The following is a 7,401-nucleotide window of genomic DNA, read 5'->3' on the forward strand; positions in this document are numbered from 1 at the left end:
TTTGTACAGAATACAAATGTAAACAAACCGGTATCTAAACCACGTTTTAAAAAAAACAATCACTTGGTCACTTTTTAGCTACAGTCCTGCTCTTTGTCGCCCTCTTTTTCTATCAGATATATTACAGCCTCACAGTGAGTCTGCTCTTCTTTTTGTTCTTTAATTAATTTACCTAGTTTTTAAACATCAAATTGTTGATAAAGTGCACTGACTGTTTTCCCAACTTTTGTGTTAATGCGTCATAGAGCCATATTTTTAGACACTAAAAAAAGATTTCTCCACAGTCGTACACTTGCATCTAATTAATATTATTGTCAATATGTTTGTGTTGATGCGTTTGCCACTTGTTATCGGGTCAAACATTGCTGGAATTGGATATCAGACAGAAAAAAATCCTTTACGGGAAAAGAATATTTATTCTACAGTTGGAGAATTCTGTCTTTATGGTTAGCACAAATGTGTCAGTTAACCGCAGCATGTTAACAGCCTCATAGTTTTAAAAGCAATAAAATGACCGTTTCAGGCTGATATCGGTATCGACAGAAGTGGAAAAAGTGGTATCGTGCTATCCCTCGTTTAAACCAGCCATTTTGAATCAATGTCTCCAGCTGCGAGGAAGACATTTTGCAGCCCTTGGTCACATGATGGTGATGGTGGACATCTGTCTGTACAGCATTGTTGTATGGACTTATCCGGAGTCAGTAAACCTTGTTTCTTTTACTTTGTTAGAGGTAGCATTCCAGTACAATGTCAAATTCGTTTTACGTGAATAACTAAACTCATCCTCTGACGTGACAGACACAGCTCCATTTGTTGTCCACACTGCTGAACGCCCGCTGTGTGGACAACTGCTCACGTCCATCTGTAGTGTCTCACAGGTCACTACTGGAGAAAAGAAATGTGTGAACTTGGTGCTTTGTCACACAGCAGACGCTCTCCCGTCTGCTCTAGAACTTATACATGTGGGATGGAGTTTGCATGTTCTGCCCCGTGTGTGCGGAGCGTTTCCTCCTCATTCTCCGGTTTCCTCCCTCAGTACGAAGACGGGCAGATTTGGGGATTGGGTACATTGGACACTGAATGTGTGATGGACTGGCGACCTGTCCAGGGTTTACCCCACCTTTCACCCTATATCAGCAGAGACCAGCGCCCCACGCAACCCTCATGGGGATGATAAAGTGGTAGAAAATGGATGGATAGTGGGAGAACTTCCTCTCAGAAAACATCTTGTATAACTTACTGGACATTAAATCAAGAAATCCAAACATGTGACCTTATTAGTGGATTTCCCTAATATAAGGGGAGGTAATCTTGGATTCATGCCCCTAACATAAGGATGCCTAGACCACATTATAGTTATCCATTAAAATCACTCGTTTCACATGCTGTTTCACTAGTTCATTTCAAAATGACATTACACTGCAGGCTATGGTGGCCTTTAAAATGTGGAATCTTGTGATGTGAGTGTTTTTCGTTGTTGCTAAAATAAGATGAATATCGGTCAAGAGGTTATGGCCTCAGTCAGTGGGCTTTGACCTTTATTCTGTAACATCTGACAGTTTCCTGCCGACTTAAAGTTTCTCTGGGTATGCTTGTCTGTTAAGAGATATTTCATATAATGTCAAGCTTGTAATTATTTCTTTCCCTGCGGCAAAATGAGAAAATATTGAACACAAAATTTGTGTTTATTTATAGTGATGGTGGATATTGCAAAAATTTAAATATGTAAAAGTTACAGTTTTTTTGCTTTTTTCTGAAAACTCTCCAATATTTAGCAAGGAAATGTCTAAAATCGCAATGTTTAACAGAGGAGTCTGTTCAGCCGTGAACTAATCATTCTAATTAACTGATTCTAATGATTGGAACAAGGGCCTTTCTGCATGGAGTTTGCATGTTCTCCAAAAACATGCAATATGGGGATTAGGTAAATTGGTCCCTCTAAATTGACCATTGGTGTGAATGTGAGAGTGAATGGTTGTTTGTCTCCATGTGTGTGGCCCTCCATGTGTTTGTGTCGCGTATCTAAATATCAACTTAACTTCAACAAAATTCAAGCACTTTCAATGACCCAATGTCTACTTAAGGCTATTATCAAAAACTTTCAAGGATTCCAACAACCTGTGGGAACCCTCAATAAAATAAAAATTTAAACCTGGTTAAAATTAAACATTTGCACCAAAGGTCACTGTGAGGAGAGACTTTATCGGCTCGACTGCACCGCTGTGATGCTGTAAAAGGTAATGTGATACACATGGTTACACAACTGTTGAAAGGAAACTTTATTGCCGATGTTGCTCCAACTTGAGAGGTCATGTTTTCTCCACTGCCACTGTTTTGGTTTGGACCCTACACACAGCCATGTACTGTAACTGCAAACGACTAACTAATTAATAGTAAAAGTGGATGTTGGTGGAAGCACTTTAACCCACACCCATCTGCATGGTGCCCTGGCTGATGTTCAGGGGACATGACCCTGGGATTATAGTGGCTAATTTCACACTGCATTCCACACTGCCACCTCTACACATGTCTTTTTTAAAGCCGCTCAAACCATTTCAGTCCCTGCACTGTGAGTGTGTGTCTGTTCGGTGCCGCCCTGTGAACTTCTTTCCCCCCCCCCCACAAAAGTTTGGTTCAACATTGGTTTTCCCTGTTTTACTTGCCTTGCATGCAGCAGCTGCTACGTTGCATAACTGCAGTATGATGAAAGCATCTGTTACAAAGCATCTCAGAGTTTGTTTGTGTTTTGTCTCAAATTATTCTTTTCTCTCTCTGCCCACTTTCTTTTTTTTTTTGGGATACAATGAAGTACTTATTCCCTTAGTTCTATTTTTATTTATGTCTTTGAGCAAAAACCAATTAAAGCAATCAATCAAACGTTATTTACACAGCACTTCTCATACAAGGCAATGCTCAGAGAGAAGAAAATGAGGATTGTGGAAGTCACAAACTGCCACAAGGGTAAACACCGGAGACTAAAATACTAATATACTAAAAACACGAGGTAAAAGAAGGTAATCTGCTGAATTATAATACAAAAATTATCTTTAAATAGGTCTGTGTTTCTAGATCAAAGGAATCCAGATTTGAACTGAAATCTAAAAAGTAACCCAAAAAACCCAGTACATGGTTTGATCCCAGGCTAAATCAAACAGTTTGTTATGTGACTTAGTGAATAATGTGTGATAGATAAAGGACACCGTCTACATGTGGATGCACTGTATGGACGTGCATGTGAATAGGTGAAAGTGCTCAGTAATGCAGTCATTCCTCAAGACATTCCAGATTTTATCCAGCTTTTTACAGACGATTTATATCTGCAGCACACCGATGAGCCCTGATTTCCACCACAATCATCTAATTATCTACGATTTAGCAGCCATGAACACTAAAACAGCCCAAAGCTACATAACAGAAGTTAGCTAAGGACCAATGTAACCCAAACCCTCTTTGTTTACGAAAAACACAAAAGCCCACCTTAAGAACAGCCTGTGGCTAAAGTCAATTATCACTTGTAAAGTATAGATAGAATGAGGATGGACATGAACTCATGACCCCCTTTGTTCCTGAAACACAAAAGCCCACATTAACAACAGACTGCAGCTAAAGTTAGCCTAAGGATCACCTGTGAGGTAAGCTAGCATGAGGATGGACATTAACCAACCCCCACTTTGTTAATAAACCACAAATGTCCAGTTTAAGAAGAGACTACCGCTAAAGTTAGCCTAAATATCATTGTGAGTTAAGCTAGCATGAGGATGGACATTAACCAACCCCGCTTTGTTAATAAACCTCAAAAGTCCAGTTTAGGAAGAGACCACCGCTAAAGTTAGCCTAAATATCACCTGTGAGTTAAGCTAGCATGAGGATGGACATTAACCAACCCCGCTTTGTTAATAAACCACAAAAGTCCAGTTTAGGAAGAGACCACCGCTAAAGTTAGCCTAAATATCACCTGTGAGTTAAGCTAGCATGAGGATGGACATTAACCAACCCCGCTTTGTGAATAAACCACAAATGTCCAGTTTAAGAAGAGACCACCGCTAAAGTTAGCCTAAATATCATTGTGAGGTAAGATAGCATGAGGATGGACATTAACCAACCCCCGCTTTGTGAATAAACCACAAATGTCCAGTTTAAGAAGAGACCACCGCTAAAGTTAGCCTAAATATCACCTGTGAGGTAAGCTAGCATGAGGATGGACATTAACCAACCCCCGCTTTGTTAATAAACCACAAATGTCCAGTTTAGGAAGAGACTGCAGCTAAAGTTAACCTAAAGATCACCTGTGAGGTAAGCTAGCATGAGGATGGACATTAACCAACCCCCGCTTTGTTAATAAACCACAAAAGTCCAGTTTAAGAAAAGACCACTGCTAAAGTTAGCCTAAATATCATTGTGAGTTAAGCTAGCAAAATGGACATTAAACCAACCCCCGCTTTGTTAATTGACAACAAATGTCCAGTTTAAGAAAGAGACTTGTATAGAACAGTAGTTAATAACAAAATATTGAGCTCCTTTGCTCTCTCATCAGCCTCCTCTTCCTCACATAAACATCACACACTGGAAGAGTGAAATAAGAGTGAACTAAGATTAAGATGGAGTGAGAGATAAGGTGAATTATTATTATTTAATTTATTATTATTTTATTTTGTTATAGAATATAGAATGGTATTGGAATTAGTTTCTGGACTTCTGTGCAAGCCCATTCAACTCAGTGTGGTTGCTCCTGCAATTACCAGAAAATATCTGATTAATTCAGAAAAACTGAATTAGGATTTTTAATGAAAAAGAGCAGAAATGATTAGTCTTTGCGTGAATAAATTATATGCTCCCGTACTGTTCAATAATCCCAAAAATATGATGCCAACTCGGCATTCGCAGCAAAGAATCTATGAATGTTCAGTCCACTTGTGGTTACTAATATGTAGAGAGTACAAATAATAGTGTATTGTCACCTACTTAAATGTATCAAGTGAAACTGAAACAGAATCTGACACCTGTCTTTTTGAAGTACTGCCAATATGTGCTAGAATTCAAAGTATACTGCTTTGATATTCTACAAACTAAATTACAGTAGCCAGAAAAATAACCTGAGGGGAAGTTTTGCAGTATGTACATTTTAAGGTAACATCTGTAAGTATTCATTGCGGCCAACAACAAGGTGATGGTAGCATGTCATATGAATCTGTTCATGTAGATTGTTCCGTTCTGTTCATCTGTTCACATGAATCTGAACATAGTATGTAGACACGTGATACTGTGCACTATTCAGAAGTTTTGAATAGTACAGTATACACAGGGAGAAATGGGCCAAATAGGGAGCAGTTCCTTTTCTTTTCAACATGGAAAGTATTAACCTAAAAACCTTTTGTTCTCATGCAGTTTTCTGAAAGAAGAGGTCACACGGATCCCATGTTGCTCCACATGAACTCCACTGCCAGTAGATGAGTAAGTAATTCTGAGCCACCCAAGTAGATGCTGCTGTAAATAAATGCAGAAACTAACCTTTGATTTAGCTTGACAGTTTGGTGTACAGGCATGTGGTAGCTTTGATTACAGCTGAGCTTCTGTTGGTTGTGTGTTGACCTGTGGGAAACAGACAAGCCTTGGCTGGTGTGAATTACCTGCCCAATCCCATTTCTCCTGGTTAAAAGAGAAGTATATAGAAGTATTTTCTTACATATAACAACAATCTCTGAGAACGCATTTTTATTCTTCCTCTCTAGGGGTTGCCATAGTGGATGATGCACAGATTAGATTTTAGATTATTTTTACGACGCCCCTCTTGACGGACTTGGTACGGACACTAGTACGAGTACACTGGATGTGGCCACTAATGGCTAGGATCAGTTCTGATTAACAATGAGCACTGGGGATAGGGTACCTTCCTCAGGGGTACCTCGGCGCTTGACCAGGTGTGAACGGCAAGATGGATCGTGCTGTAGTTCTTTATGTTTCGTATAAATCTCTTCTCTTTGCCACTGCAAGGTCTTCTCTGTAACTTTCGCTCTTGCTGACGCCATCATGTTGTTTGTTCTTTTCCAGTAACCAGTACTGCAGTTTAAACGTCGTCTCAAATGTATGTTAGTTTGACTAAGATTAGCTCTATTTTAGTAGGACTAATGTGTTTACATGACATTAGGAAAACTGAATTATTGTCTTAGTCTGACTAAAACTGGACTTTTGACATGCATGTAAACGATAACAATGATGACGTCAGTATATTCACAAAATCAATTTTTATTTGCAGGTCGCAAACCACCCGCTAATGTAGCTAGTAGCATTTCAACACACAGAATCCCAGCAGAGCGAGCAGGGAGCTACTAGCTGTTAAATTCAGAAATGTTGACCGATACAGAACCTAAGAAGCCACACAATCTGAAGATTTGTTACTGCGGGGGAGATTATGTTAGAAATATAGGTGGATTAAAATGGAGAGTTGCTTTCGAAGGGAAAAGAAAGTAACATGGGACAACACGGTTAGCTAAAGCTCTGTCACTCTCTCTCTCACTCCCTCATATACACTTAAGGGTCATTTATACTTAATTTCCGTCTGTTTTACGTCCATACGTCCCAAAATGTATCTCTGTTACTACGCTACATAATGTACCTCAGTGCATCTTTTGACGTCCGTCATAGTAAACTCCCGTGAGGTGCACAATGACACACGGAATGAACACAAGTATGGACAAAAGACTCAGTTTCTGTCGTTTGCGAGGAGTGCTTATTCGCTGGATATGAATTCTTTTTACTGTCCACTTGTCGTGTTCTGTCATCACGTGATAATTCTCCACTGCTGCTCGAAGCACCTGTTGCTGCCATGCATAGGTTTGATGCTTATAAAAATGAAAACAGACAGAGGGAGAGTTACGCTCGTGTATGTGTTTGTGCACTAACACGGTATAACTGCAGTGTTGCCTGTATTTTCAGAAAATCTTTTAACCACGTCTCTGCAATGTTTTCAATTTGGTTTGCAGGAACCATTTTAATCACTATATGTGGCTTTGTACATATTTTACCACCTCTCATCACGTTGAAGTGTTTTGACAAGTTGGGAAAACATCATCTGCTCTTGAAAATACTGGTGGACCAGTTTATGGTATGTACAAGAGACTACAAACAGTTTTGTTGTGGTTAGCATGGCTACACAGCATGCTAATCCTAGTTAGCTCTGACACTTTGTGACCCCTGTGCCTCAACAAGAATCGGGACAATGTTTACAGACCCATGAAGATGGAAAATGAAGGGGTAGGGCTAAGGGGTCAAATGGAATTGAGCCTTTGTCTGGCTCTAGTAATAGCAGGTTCATCCTCTTAAAGCAAGTCAAAGGAGATGTCTGTTTGTGTATGCGTGTTGGGGCTGGTCAATGCCGCGGCATTTCTCATTCACTAACTCTTT

The sequence above is a fragment of the Solea solea genome, chromosome 12 (assembly GCF_958295425.1).
Source record: "Solea solea chromosome 12, fSolSol10.1, whole genome shotgun sequence".
NCBI lineage: Eukaryota > Metazoa > Chordata > Actinopteri > Pleuronectiformes > Soleidae > Solea > Solea solea.